This window comes from Oncorhynchus keta, chromosome 11 (assembly GCF_023373465.1).
Source record: "Oncorhynchus keta strain PuntledgeMale-10-30-2019 chromosome 11, Oket_V2, whole genome shotgun sequence".
Taxonomy (NCBI): Eukaryota; Metazoa; Chordata; class Actinopteri; order Salmoniformes; family Salmonidae; genus Oncorhynchus; species Oncorhynchus keta.
The window spans coordinates 14,713,958-14,728,796 of record NC_068431.1 but is presented as its reverse complement, the minus strand read 5'-3'; positions in this window follow the sequence as shown (position 1 = coordinate 14,728,796).

Sequence of the window (14,839 nt, the reverse complement as noted above, 5' to 3'; positions counted from 1 at the left end):
AAGATTGATTGGTTCTGCTCTTTATTCTCAACCAGGGTAGAAACATCATAGAAATACTGACTATCGAAAACTATTTACTAACTGAAATGTATATCTGGTTTAAATTTGATACATTGTATCACTTTACCAATTACACACATCTGGATTTAGCCATGAACAGGTGGTCTAGTGAAAGGGTGCTTATGTCCAACCCTTTCTGAGCCACAGTTTGATAGAGACAGAGAACGCGTCTGTCCGCATAAATCCATTCATCAGTCACCCAGGCAGGAAGTGGATGGACTGTAATGACCTTTTTTGGAATTCAGTCTAGTTTTCCTGTGAAGTGTGTACCTCTCTCTTTGAATATTCAGTCATCCTCACAGGTGATCACAGGTGATGATCATTATCCTAGATTGGTCCTCAGAGCCAGATGCCTACTTTTAGAATAAGTTGAAATTGGTACACAAAGAACGGGAGAAAATATAATACATCTTATTGTTTTTAGACGAAAACAACTAGTGCTCCAGTTGTTCACAACTCAGTTTAACTGAGACAGTTCCTGAGGACCCTGTAACAGGAGCTGTTACAAAGAAGGTCCTCTAGGCTGCATTGCATATATGAAATTCATATTCTGTGACCGAAGCGTGATCTTCCTCCCTGCACAAGACCCCTCTTCTGACTTCATTGTAAATCTCTCTCAAGCATACCGCTACATAACTGCCATGTCTGATGTCATGTTGTCATTCTGGGGTCATTTTGAGAGACAGTCATCTGATCTGTCACGCCCTGACCATAGAGATCGTTTTATTCTCTATGTTTGTTTGGTCAGGGTGTGACTCAGGTGGGGAAGCCTATGCTTCCTGGTTCTTTGTTTTTGGCCGGGTATGATTCTCAATCAGGGACCGCTGTCTATCGTTGTCTCTGATTGGGAATCGTACTGAGGCAGCCTTTTTTCCTTTTCTCATTTGTGGGTTGTTGTCTTCGTTTAATGCATGTATAGCCTTACGGAGCTTCACATTCATTTTGGTTGTTGATTGTTTTGTTGGCGACATTTAAAAATAAAGAAAAATGTACGCTCACCATGCTGCACCTTGGTCCGGTCATTTTCAAGAAGATGTTTTTGACATGATCACTAGAAAAAGGGATCTCTCAGAGCCCAAGTGCAGTTTAACTGGACATTAAGTGCTTATTTAAACCATTTGTCGTTGTTGTAAAACAAAGCATCTCAGTTATCCTACCACTACATAACTAGGACTTATCCAGGGGTGAATGCATGAATTGTGTTATCTTGTTTTAGCTTGTTTGACCTCAGATGTCATCACTATTAGGAATTCTAAGAAGTGTGACCTACAGAAACTGTGGAGATTTTGAGACACTGCATCTCGGTCACATTTGTGTACAATGGAGAAAGTCGAGGCGAGGAGTATGTTCTGTGAGTGATGGCTGGGTCTGGGGGCCATGTGGAGTTGAATAAGCTGCCACATGGGGATTCTCATTCTGGATGGAGCAGAGACCGAGGCAGGGGAGCGAAAGGATCCGTGCGAGGCTCTATTAGAGTGCACCTTCAGGTTTGCCTAGATAAGAGTCACATATGAAATTGCAATATTGGAGCATAAAGCACATAAAGCTCTCTCTCTCACACACACACCGCCACTCTTTACACCCCCACACCTCTCTCTCTCTATCCGTTCTATGTCTCTGATTCATTCTCTCTCTCATTCTCGCTCCTCAGTCCTTTTATGAAGTGCATTGATATGCATGCCAAATGGTCATATACAGTGCATTCGGAAAGGATTCAGACCCCTTCACCTATTCCACATTTTGTTACCTTACAGCCTTATTATAAAATGTATTAATTTATTACTCATCAATCTCACACACAATAGCGAAATCGAAAACAGGTTTTTAGACATTTTTGCAAATCTATTTGAAATGGAAAACAGAAATACCTTATTTACATAAGTATTCAGACCCTTTGATCTCAGATGCATTATGTTTCCATTGATCATCCTTGAGATGTTCCTACAACTTGATTGGAGTCCACCTGTGGTAAATTAAACTGATTGTACATGATGTGGAAAGGCATGCACCTGTCTATATAAGGTCCGACAGTTGACAGTGCATGTCAGAGCAAAAACCAAGCCATGAGGTCGAAGGAATTGTCTTTACAGGTCCGAGACAGGATTGTGTTGAGGCACAGATCTGGGTGAAGCATGGGGGAGGCAGCATTATGCTGTGGCGATGTTTTTCAGCGGAAGGTACTGGGAGACTAATTGGAGGAAATATGAACGGAGCAAAGTACAGAGAGATCTTGATGAAAACCTGCTCCAGAGTGAAGGTGAAGGTTCACCTTCCAACAGGACAACGACCATGAGCACACAGCCCAGGCAACGCAGGAGTGGCTTGGGGACAAGTCTCTGAATGTCTTTGAGTGGCCCAGCCAGAGCCCAGACTTGAACCCGATCAAACATCTCTGGAGAGACCTGGAAATAGCTGTGCAATGACGCTCCTCGTCCAACCAGACAGAGCTTGAGAGGATCTGCAGAGAAGAATGGGAGATACTCCCCAAATATAGGTGTGCCAAGCTTGTAGTGTCATACCCAAGAAGACTTGAGGATGTAATTGCTACCAAAGGTGTTTCAACAAAGTCATGATGAAAGGGTCTGAATACTGTATTTGTGATATTTCCCTTTTAATTGTTTTAAATAAATTAGCAAAAAAACCTAAACCTGTTTTTGCTTTGTCATTATGGGGTATTGTGTTTAGATGAATTAAGCTTTTTTATTGTTGTTGTTGAAAAAGGCTGTAATGTAGCAAAATGTGGAAGAAGTCAAGGGTTCTGAACACTTTCCAAATGCACTGTAGTTCTTCATGCCATTGAGAGGCTTAATGCCTTTATGCCCCATGATCATGACCCAGCCCTTAATCCTGTAATGGTCTTATAAAACTGTGTAATTGCGCTAATTATATCCATACTTATCTCTCCATTCTACACAGATTAATTAACTCGCTGACAGCATTTGAAATTAAATTCTCTCTCAGTTAGGAATAACGGCAAGAATGTTCTCTCAGTTAGAAATCATGACAAGGATATCCTGTCAGTTAGAAATGATGACAAGGATATCCTCTCAGTTAGGAATAATGACAAGGATGTCCTCTCAGTTCGAATTAATGACAAGGATATGCTCTGTTAGTAATACTGACAAGGTACTCTAAAAGTATTAATAAAGAATTGAATCCCATGAAGTTGTGTATTGTCAGTCATACTGTTCAGTATGTGCACATGCTCCAATGACTTGTGCAGTACACAGCATCAGCACCAACATAACCATGTTTCATTTTTCTCTAAAGAGAACGTCACAAAGCACTTTTAATATAGCACTTCACTGAGCTGTTATTGGCCAAGTGGATGTAGAATGTAAATTAGGCCTGTTATTACACTCCCTCGGGAGGAATGCGAGACAGTTACTTTGATGATAATTACCAAAATATTAGTAATAATTTTTCTTTTTGAGATGCCAGTTATGCCAGTGTATGATGGCTGAGGTTTTCAGGACCATACAGATGCTCTCAAACAGTATGTCTGCTTGGCAGCCAGCAGGGGGGAGTGCTGATCTCTACTACCTGTGAAAGACTGTATGCATGCACTCTCTCTCTCTCTCTCTCTCTCTCTCTCTCTCTCTCTCTCTCTCTCTCTCTCTCTCTCTCTCTCTCTCTCTCTCTCTCTCTCTCTCTCTCTCTCTCTCTCTCTCTCTCTCTCTCTCTCTCTCTCTCTCTCTCTCTCTCTCTCTCTCTCTCTCTCTCTCTCTCAAACTACAATTGTCCTGCATACTGTCTGCATTGGATGGGGAACATATTCTTCCCTTTCATTTTCATTTCTGATGATGACAGACAAACCACAGTTGAGTGCAGAAGCAGAAGTTGTGGCAGGGATGTGGCAGGAAGTCCTCCAAGCTGATAGGGAGGTGTGTCATCCATAACATTGATGATAATGATAAGTGAGAGGGAAATACAATGTTTCGACAGGCCAATGTTTTTCTCCAATCCGTTCTCTACCACTAATAGCAGAGGATATATACGTCTCTAAACCGCTGTGTTTATGAAACCATATACTAGAGAATACAAAATCACATTATAAACCCCAGAGGCAATGCTAGACTGACATACATTTCACTTCCAACAATAATAAGACATGCTTATTATTTATTTTATAAGGTGTAGATCAGCTTTAATATTGCAGATAGATTGTAGCTTCCATCAATGTAATTGCCTGCATCTTTTCCAATCCCCAATATATTTGTTTGTAAATATTAAATATATACATGTACATCTTTTTAAAATATATTTTCCTTTATTATTTTCCACTAACCCTACCACCCCTCCCATAATTGAAGTAAACTAATGAACATAAACACTTATGCTTCTACTTCCAGCTTATACATGCTACATACATTTTATGGATACAATCTATTTTAAAATACTTATATTTTGTTTGTGTTTAGTCCTGTCTTTCCTCTACCCTTAAACTCTCTGAAATATGTCTGATGTTTATCCAGTTTTATTTCTATTTGACATATATTTTTAACTGTACTGTTTCACAACAGTCCTGAACCTGTGTACATTTTAAATGAGAAATCTTGTTGTTATTAGTCCCACCTTTCAGCTTCATTCAACCCCTCCCATCTATCTCTTATTATTATTCAACTGTGCTGTGATGCTTCACAGAAGTTCTGAATCTTTCTATTCTAATAGTTTCTACAGATTGTGAAAAAAATACACACATTTTTTCTAAAAGTATAATTATATTATTGATCGATTGACTATGACTTTTCAAATCATCCAGTTGTGCTATCTGCAGAGTTAGCTCGAGGAAAATGTTGCAATTTTTCAGTCATTCTGGACCTGTGACCAAAAACAAGCTACATATGGACAGTACCAAAATAAATGATCATATGACTCAGTCTCTTCGCAGCAAAATCTGCAGAGCTGGGAAGGTTGTATCCCCCAAATATATAACATTCTATTGGTTGCAAGAATTTTGAATAATAATTCAAATAAAAATATCTGTAGTTTTTTGTGCGTCAAATGCGCTGTCATTTTGCGTGTCAGTTCATAAACCATGTGCCATGGAATCTGTACATCAAAAATCTCTCTTGTCAACTATTTTGCAATCTCTATGGCACAGCTGTCAGTTTTTGGGGTTATTGATCCTAACACTGACTGCGCTAAAGTCATTTGGATAATGCTTGTTAAAATCCAGGGTGGGTGTCACTAGGCTTGACATAGATCTAAAATAGTGTTTAAGATGCGTACTGAACCAAAACACCTTGTTGAAGCTTATTACATCTAGGGATTGGATGGTTTCTTCTTCAGTTATATTATGATAAGCTACTATTCGCTATGTACAGTATTTGGGCTGATCTGTGACCCACTAGCACTCCCCCGGTAAGAGGGGAATAAGGGAGCCTCAGTTACACATAAAGATACTTTATAGACATGGGAAAGTAGTGGAATGATAGTGGTTCTGATAGTGGTTCTGAATATACAGTTCTACACACAACACAAAGCTGATAGCACATTGACTGCTAAATGACTTAAATGTAAATGTAATTAATGGTAATGACAAAGAAAGGACTGTATAAATGGATATGCTACATGCTCATATTACAACAACAATGTACACAGAGGCATATTGCAATAGGCAAGAGTAAAAACTATAAAGAACAGCAAGCAATAATTATATACACGTTACACACTCACTTTGTGCACGCTTACCATCCCACATGTCCAAAGAGATATGAGTGAGTCCACATGCAAACCATTGCTTGTGGACTGCTGGAATGCTTTGATCGTTTGCGCAGTGGAGTGATTCACTGAATGTGTGATTATGTTGAATCGCTTCTCAACAAGCAATACATTTAAATCCATCACACCTTTTCCCCTATTTGAATTATTAATTGTGGAGTCCATCATTTTATTTGGCCAGTTTTAGTTTTGTAGAAAAGGTACCGTTGGTTTTATCAACCTCCAGAGAATAATAGTAATAATTTGGTGTGTGTCGAGGGGTTGATGTTCCTTGATTGAGTGATTCTGTTCAAGCTTCACATTATGCAAAAGACTGGGATATCATTGAGCTGCTGCATAAATACAAAATTATGGCATGGTATCCATTTTGAATCTTAATGACTTGGGAACCTCTATCACCACAATGTGATTGCACAATGCATAATAACATTCAGATTGTATATTAAATGAGATCTTGAGATGCTTCCCCTGGTTGAGAATGAATCATTTCCCACCAGACCTGCAGAATAGAATGCATTGAGTCAACAAGCGCACCCATTGGGCTGAATTTAAGATCTCAGTTTGGATTTTAATGACAATTGATTAAAACATTCATTAATTAAAACCTTATTGACTAGAACTGAAAATATACAAGTTTGGCAAGACTTCACAAGCATGACAAACTGCCCTAATTATTTTGGGTGACTTCGTTGTTTATGTAGGAGATGGCAGCTGTGGAAGAAATAATCTAATTAGAAGCAGAAATAATTCTGTATTTGCAGGTGGCACATGTACAGTAACTAATGAGGGTTTGGCACTTCATGAAGCATAATCTGACAGGAACTTGCAGACAATGCAGAAGTCTATATACACTGTGTGGACAAAACATTAGGAACATGACATTTTCATGAGTGACCAGCGGAATACAGGTGAAAGCTATGATTCTTTATTGATAACACTTGTTAAATCCACTTCAATCAGGCTAGATGAAGGGGAGGAGACAGATTATAGAAGGATTTTTAAACGGTTTGGCCTATAAACTATTGACACCTCTATGGAAAGATGTGACTCTCAGAAACACACTCGTGTTCTCAGTTTTGTTCTCCGGACCCCACAAGCGTCTCAGTACAGCCAATCTGACAACTTCTGTCTGTAGTGTTCCAACAGTTTGAGATATACACTAATATGACCCATCTGTGTAAAGGTGAGACACTCACGGACACGTACATATTGACCTCTCTTCTTCTTATTGGTGTTCTTCGGTCGTGGTTTCATTACAGCAATTCGACAATGAAGGCCTGCATTCATGCAGGCTCCTCTGATCAGTTGATGTTGAGATTTGTCTGTTACTTGAAATCTGTGAAGTATTTATATTGGCTGCAATCTGAGGCTGGTAACTCTAATGAACTTATCCTCTGCAGCAGAGGGAACTCTGGGTCTTCCTTTCCTGTGGCGGTCCTCGTGAGAGCCAGTTTCATCATAGTGCTTGATGGTTTTTACGACTGCACTTAACAAAGCGTTCAAAGTTCTTGAAATTTTCCGTATTGACTGACCTTCATGTCTTAAAGTAATGATGGATTGTTGTTTCTGTTTGCTTATTTGAGCTGTTCTTGCCATAATATGGACTTTGTCTTTTACAAAATAGGGCTGTCTTCAGTGTACCACCTATACCTTGTCACAACACAACTGATTAGCTCAAACACAACTGATTGGCTCAAATGCATTATGAAGGTAAGAAATTCCACAAATGAACTTTTAACCTCATGAAGCTGGTTGAGATAATGCCAAGAGTGTGCAAAGCTGTGGCTACTTTGAAGAATCTCAAATATAAAATATATTTTTAATTGTTTTACATTTCTTTGCTTACAACATGTGTGTTATTTCATAGTTTTGATGCCTTTACTATTATTATACATGGTAGAAAATAGTAAAAAATAGATAAAAAACCTTCAATGAGTTGGTGTGTCCAATTTCTGACTGGTACTGTGAACATTAAATTAACCATTAAAATGTATCCCCAAAAGGAAAATGTTCAGTTGAAACCAAGTTAAATCTCTCGGGGTTTCAGTGTTAAGACAAATGTTGACCTGTGACTGTGTGGGGCCTTTACACAGCCCCACACACTCAAAGAAAATTAATGAGTTGTTGAAAAGAGCATATAAAAAGGAAATATCATGGTTACAGATTATGAACGAGAATACAGTATACTAGTAATACAGTCATTCCAAAACACACTATAAATATCTAGGTACATACGTTGTGAATTAAATTCATGAGGATCTGACTGAGCATAACGTGACCTTTCATTTCAGAAAAAGCTGTTGCGCAGCAACTCACTGCCTTCCTGAAGACAAACAATGTATACGAAACGCTTCAGTCTGGTTTTAGAACCCATCATAGCACTGAGACTGCACTCATGAAGGTGGTAAATTATCTTTAAGTGGCGTCAGACCAAGGCATCTGTCCTCGTGCTCCTCGACCTTAGTGCTGCTTTTGAGACCATCGATCACCACTTTCTTTTGAAGTGATTGGAAACCCAAATTGGTCTACATAGACAAGTTCTGGCCTGGTTTGGATCTTATCTGTCAGAAACATATCATTTTGTCTCTGTGGACGGTTTGTCCTCTGACAAATCAATGTCAAATCAATGTCAGTGTTCCTCAAGGTTCCATTTTAGAACCACTATTGTTTTCACTATATATTTTAACTCTTGGTGACGTCATTCGGAAACATAATGTTAACTTTCACTGCTATGCGGACGATACACAGCTGTACAATTCGATGAAACATGGTGAGAGAGACTCATTCTCAACCTTTAAGTCTTCATTTTTATTTTACCTTTATTTAACTAGGCAAGTCAGTTAAGAACAAATTCTTATTTACAATGACGGCCTAACCCAGCCAAACCTGAACGATGCTGGGCCAATTGTGCACCGCCTGATGGAACTCCCAATCATGGACAGATGTGATTCAGCCTGGATTCAAACAAGGGACCTCTTGCACTGAGATGCAGTGCATTTGACCACTGCGTCACCTCTTGCACTGAGATGCAGTGCATTAGACCACTGCGTCACCTCTTGCACTGAGATGCAGTGCATTTGACCACTGCGTCACCTCTTGCACTGAGATGCAGTGCATTAGACCACTGCGTCACCTCTTGCACTGAGATGCAGTGCATTAGACCACTGCGTCACCTCTTGCACTGAGATGCAGTGCATTTGACCACTGCGTCACCTCTTGCACTGAGATGCAGTGCATTAGACCACTGCGTCACTCAGGAGCCCTTTATTGAAGACTCATCTCTTCAATAGGTCCTATGATTGAGTGTAGTCTGGCCCAGGGGTGTGAAGGTTAACGGAAAGACACTGGAGCAACAAACCGCCCTTGCTGTCTCTGCCTGGCCGGTTCCCATCTCTCCACCAGGATTCTCTGCCTCTAACCCTATGACGGGAGCTGATTCACTGGCTTACTAGTGCTCTTCTTTCCCGTCCCTAGGAGAGGTGCATCACTTAAGTGGGTTAAGTCACTGATGTGGTCTTCCTGTCCGGGTTTGGCACCCCCCTCGGGTTCATGTCATGGGGGAGATCTTTGTGGGCTATACTCAGCCTTGTCTCAGGGTAGTAAGTTGGTGGTTGAAGATATCCCTCTAGTGGTGTGAGGGCCATGCTTTGGCAAAGTGGGTGGGGTTATATCCTGCCTGGTTTGCCGTGTCCACGGGTATTGTCGTATGGGGCCACAGTGTCTCCCAACACTTCCTGTCTCAGCCTCCAGTATTTATGCTGCAAGAGTTTATGTGTCGGGTTGCTAGGGTCAGTCTGTTATGTCTGGATTATTTATTCTGTTTATCCAGTGTCCCGTGTGAATTTAAGTATGCTCTCTCTAATTCTCTCTCTCTCTCCCATCCCGGAGGACTGAGCCCTGGGACCATGCCCCAGGACTACCTGGCCTGATGACTCCTTGCTGTCCCCAGTCCACCTGGTTATGCTGCTGCTCCAGTTTCAAATATTCTGCCTGCGGCTATGGAACCCTGACCTGTTCACCGGATGTACTACCTTGTCCCAGACCTGCTGTTTTCAACTCTCTCTCTCTACCGCATCTGCTGTCTCCAACTCTGCATGCTCGGCTATGAAAGCCAAATGACATTTACTCCTGAGGTGCTGACTTGTTGCACCCTCTACAACCACTGTGATTATTATTATCGGACTCTGCTGGTCATCTATGAACGTTTGAACATCTTGGCCATATACTGTTATAATCTCCACCTGGCACAGCCAGAAGAGGACTGGCCACCCCTTAGAGCCTGGTTCCTCTCTAGGTTTCTTCCTAGGTTCCTGCCTTTCTTAGGGAGTTTTACCTAGCCACCATGCTTCTACATCTGCATTGCTTGCTGTTTGGGGTTTTAGGCTGGGTTTCTGTATAGCACTTTGTGACATTGGCTGATGTAAAAAGGGCATTATAAATACATTTGATTGATTGTTTGCTTTTATATTATATAGATGTTCTTACATTGTCTAACATTTTAAACTATTTTAAACAAAAAATGTAATCAAGAATTGCTATCACAACATACAGGAGAACATCAAGCAGAAAAAATAACTGCAACTTTGATCTAACAGAAATACAGAATAACAAAATGTAATTTTCCAGGACTACCCACTCTATCACCATAAGAAACCGTAAGCAACCTGAAGACAGGAAACTCTCCAGTGAAGAAGCTAGAGAGAGTGATGCCAGAGTACAGGCATTTTCATTATAAATCTAAAACCATGTATAATTTTAGAGGGATATAAAACAACCAAAGACAATAAAGCTTATTTAGGGCATGTCATGGTATGTAAAGGACCCCGTTTTGACAATGGCAAAAAATAATCAGAGCTGGTGTCAAATGAAACAACAATACCTAAGATGACTTGCAGTGGAAGAATGAAAAAAGTTATCTTAACAAATACTCTCTTGGCACTAACACCTCTTCTTACTGTATGTGTCCTTAAGTTGGCTCAGATCAACTTCAACTCCACCCTCTGAAATGCTACTCTGAGCAAATGATGCTTTTACATTAATTCAGGAGAGACACATGCCGTCCTTAACTAATGATTAATACAGTACAATGTATGCACGCCCACACCGCTTCTCCACAACTTGATAAGAGTGTTTTTGTCTCTAGTCGAGTGGAAAAAGCACTGCTTCTTTATCACCCTACTATACGTTTTATGTGTGACGCATGCAGCCTTCCTGGCAATTACTGCATTAGTAAAATCTCCAGTACAATTACATAAAGAATATATACATAATTGGTACCCACTGGGCACAGACGTCAATTCAACATCTATTCCACGTAATTTAATTTAAATGACGTTGAAACAACGTTGATTCAACCAGAGTGCACCCAGTGGGTAATATCTAAAGAAGCATATGTTTGTCAGACATCCCAAGATTGTCTGCTTGCTCATTACAAAACCTGAAACAGAGTGGGAAGTGGGGAGGATAGAGAACAAGTTAGAGATACAACCAACTGAGGTACTCTTCACAAAATCTTTCCTATTGGGGTAACCATAGTTACAGTACTTTAGATGGAGAAAAAGGGTTACGGTTAGGGTTAGGAGTTAGAGTTAGGTTTAGGTTTAGGTTTAGGTTTAGGTTTAGGGTTTGGGACTAGGGTTAAGGTTAAGGTTAGGGGTAGGGGTAGAAGTTAGGGTTAGATTTAGGAGTTTTGGAGTTAGGGTTAAGGTTAGGGTTAGGATTAGGGTTTAGGGAAAATAGGATATTGAATGGGAGTATCTTTTTAATCCCCAAACAGTCCTGAAATTTAAAATGGTTTAAAAATGTGTGCGTGTCTGTGTGTATGTGTTTGTGCGTGTTTGTGCTTGCATGCATGTGCACGTCTGTGTGTGTGGTTGTGTGTGTCTGTGTGCACGTCTCCGTGTGCACGTGTGTGTGTTTCCATGGAATGCATGGAATCTCAGACACACAGAGAAGAGAAAGAGATGTCCAAGCCTATGTTATCTCAACTAAGACCTTTACATTGTCACACACACTTTATGAAATCAAAGGCTGGAACACAAAAAGCTACCTTATAAATAATAACCATGAATACAGTGTGTTCTTTTACCAAAGCAGTGGATTACAATACACATAGTGTCCAGGGAAAAAGAGAGCAGCACTGTTTTGGAAGACTGTGTGATCACGTTCTCAAGATGTGAGCAAGACCTACCTTTAAACAGGTCAACATTCACAAGGCCGCAGGGCCAGACAGATTACCAGGACGTGTACTGCGAGCATGCGCTGAACAACTGGCAAGTGTCTTCACTGACATGTTCAACCTCTTCCTGTCCGAGTCTGTAATACCAACAAGTTTTAAGCAGACCACCATAGTCCCTGTGCCCAAGAACACTATGGTAACCTGCCTAAATGACTACCCGTAGGGCTCACATCTGTAACCATGAAGTGCTTTGAAAGACTGGCCATGGCTCACATCAACACCATTATCCCAGAAACTCTAGACCCACTCCAATCTGCATACCGCCCTAACAGATCCACAGATGATGCAATCTCTACACTCTGCATTCCACACTGCCCTTTCCCACCTGGACAAAAGGAACATCTATGTGAGAATGCTATACATTGACTACAGATCAGCGTTAAACACCATAGTGCCCTCAAAGTTCATCAATAAGCTAAGGACCCTGGGACTAAACACCTCCCTCTGCAACTGGATCCTGGACTTCCTGACGGGCTGCCCCCAGGTGGTAAGGGTAGGTAACAACGACGAGACAGAGTATAGAGAGGAGGTCAGAGACCTGGCGGTGTAGTGCCAGGACAACACCCTTCTTCCCCAACGTGATCAAGACAAAGGAGATGATTGTGGACTACAGGAAAAAGAGGAGCGAGCACGCCCCCATTCTCATCGACGAGGCTGTAGTGGAGCGGGTTGAGAGCTTCAAGTTCCTTGGTGTCCACATCACCAACAAACTTACATGGTCCAAGCACACCAAGACAGTTGTGAAGAGGGCACAACAAAACCTATTCCCCCTCAGGAGACTGAAAAGATTTGGCATTGGTCCTCAGATCCTCAAAAGGTTCTACAGCTGTACCATCGAGAGCGTCCTGACTGGTTGCATCACTGCTTGGTATGGGAACTCCTCCCTCTTCAAACGCAAGGCACTACAGAGGGTAGTGCGTACAGTCCAGTAAATCACTGAGGCCAAGCTTCCTGCCATCCAGGACCTCTACACCAGGCGGTGTCAGAGGAAAGCCCTAAAAATTGTCAAGGACTCCAGCCACCCAGTCATAGACTGTTCTCACTGTTACCGCACGGCAAGCAGTACCGGAGTGCCAAGTCTAGGTCCAAGAGGCTTCTAAACAGCTTCCACCCTCAAGCCATAAGACTCCTGAACATCTAATCAAATGGCCACCTGGACTATTTGCATTGCCCCCTCTTTTACACCACTGCTACTCTCTGTTGTTGAACATCTAATCAAATGGCCACGTGGACTATTTGCATTGCCCCCCTCTTTTACACCACTGCTACTCTCTGTTGTTGAACATCTAATCAAATGGCCACCTGGACTATTTGCATTGCCCCCCTCTTTTACACCACTGCTACTCTCTGTTGTTGAACATCTAATCAAATGGCCACCTGGACTATTTGCATTGCCCCCCTCTTTTACACCACTGCTACTCTCTGTTGTTATTATCTACGCATAGTCACTTTAATAACTCTACCTACTTGTACGTTTTACTGTCCCCACACATTGACTCTGTACCAGTACCCCCCTGTATATAATCTCACTATTGTTATTTTACTGCTGCTCTTTAATTACTTGTTACTTTTATTTCTTATTCTTACTTATTCTTATATCTTATTCTTATGTCTTATTTAAATTGCATTGTTGGTTCGGGGCTCGTAAGCATTTCACTGTAAGGTCTACCTACACCTGTTGTATTCAGCACATGTGACTAATTCAATTTGATTAGATTTGATTTACTTTGTTGCCTTATAATTGTATTGTTGTCAAGTTTTGGTTCCAGTTTCTTTAAGTGTTTGTTTATTAAACCATTAGACAGTGTCCATGCATAGTATTAGGACAATAACCACCTGGGATTCCAAGGACAAGTTCTCTGAAGTGTTTTCTCAAGAAAAGGAAATAGAATACTTTGTTATCACAGTTGATAATGCATACTGTATAGCTGTGAATGGTCCATATTGCGCATATTCTGAGCCTTATATTACTGATTCATTTTGTTTGATAGATAGGCGACATTATGTCTGTTAGACAAGCTCCTGAACATGGGTGAACCATGAGAATCGGACTATGAAAATGCTTAATACTTCAACAAGACCAAAAAAGTATTTAATCACTTAGCTATTGCATCATCTACTGACAGATCTAGCCGTATTTGACCTCCCCAAGTCTGAGAGGAAATGAGATGTGTCAAGACTGAGAAAAAAAGTGTCACAGTTTACCGAGTGCTGCAATATATACTATATGTTACTTTTCCCTCTTCATCTCAGCATATGAAACAGACTGTCAAGTAAGGCAAGATTACGAATTTCCATTAACCGAGATGGAGAAAGATGAACCCACAGACACCTTTTTAAAATCCTGTGTGTGTACAGGAGCTAATTAAAATGAATGCTGTTCATTTAAAACCAATTAAAAAGAAGACACGGCCATAATTATAGCAGTTCGTATTGAGCATACGATGTCCCTGGGTTACGAATTCAATCTGGCCTACATCAGGGAAGGCTTGACTTGCATTAACACCTCTTGCCGGGAGAATACCTGTGCATTCCAAATCTGGATTAAACTAGTTAAATTAGGGAAAGTGTTGCTTTCCATGACATGTTGCTGTTGGGAATCTCTGAAGTTGGTGAAACAGACTCACTGCATTCACCTTCATCCACTGATGGGCTCAGATTTACGAGCCATTTACAGTGGCTTGCGAAAGTATGCACCCCCATTGGCATTCTTACTATTTTGTTGCCTTACAACCTGTAATTAAAATTTTATTTTTTGGGGGGGGGTTGTATCATTTGGCCTACCACTGTGAATATGCTAAATATTTTTTTATTGAG